The sequence below is a fragment of the Penaeus monodon genome, chromosome 21, assembly GCF_015228065.2.
Source record: "Penaeus monodon isolate SGIC_2016 chromosome 21, NSTDA_Pmon_1, whole genome shotgun sequence".
Taxonomy (NCBI): Eukaryota; Metazoa; Arthropoda; class Malacostraca; order Decapoda; family Penaeidae; genus Penaeus; species Penaeus monodon.
The window spans coordinates 22,460,568-22,461,068 of NC_051406.1; the positions used below are offsets into that span (position 1 = coordinate 22,460,568).

Sequence of the window (501 nt, forward strand, 5' to 3'; positions counted from 1 at the left end):
GGAAGGAAGGAGTGAGGGAAGTGGAGAAGGAAGGGAAGAAGATGGAGAAGAATAAAGGGGATATCGAGGGAGGAGGAAGAGGAGGAGGAAGAGGATGGAAGTGGAGGAGGCGAAAGAGAGAAGTGGAGGAGGGGAATGAACCGGAATAGGAGAAAGAGAGGCTAGAGAGAGAGAAGTAGACATATGAAGAAGTGCTGAAGAAGGTGAACAGACAATATATGTGTCTTATAAGTGACGTAAAGAAAAAAAAAATCGATAAAAAAAATCCGAAAAAAAAATCAAATAACACAACATACCGATAAAAAGAAATTACTCAAAATATATACTGTGATGGTGTATCAGGGACCAAAATTTTTATCAGACGATTTTTTAAAGAGGAATTATGTGTTCCTTAAAAAAAAAGTGCATTTGTATAGTTGTAGTGTGTGAGGATCATGATTACAGTGGCAGAAAAAAATAGACAGAAAAAGAAACCGGTAGACAGATGACAAAGCCGGAGAG

At 38.3% G+C, this 501-nt stretch overlaps 1 protein-coding gene across 1 annotated transcript in view; it reads left to right on the top strand.

Moving 5' to 3' along the window:
• LOC119586345 (venom protein 302-like) overlaps positions 1 to 461 on the top strand; it is a gene marked incomplete at its 5' end in the record, with an annotated part of 703 nt that extends 242 nt beyond the window's left edge. The window contains 1 exon segment of the mRNA XM_037935058.1: positions 1 to 461.
• Between the last annotated feature and the right edge of the window lie 40 nt (positions 462 to 501).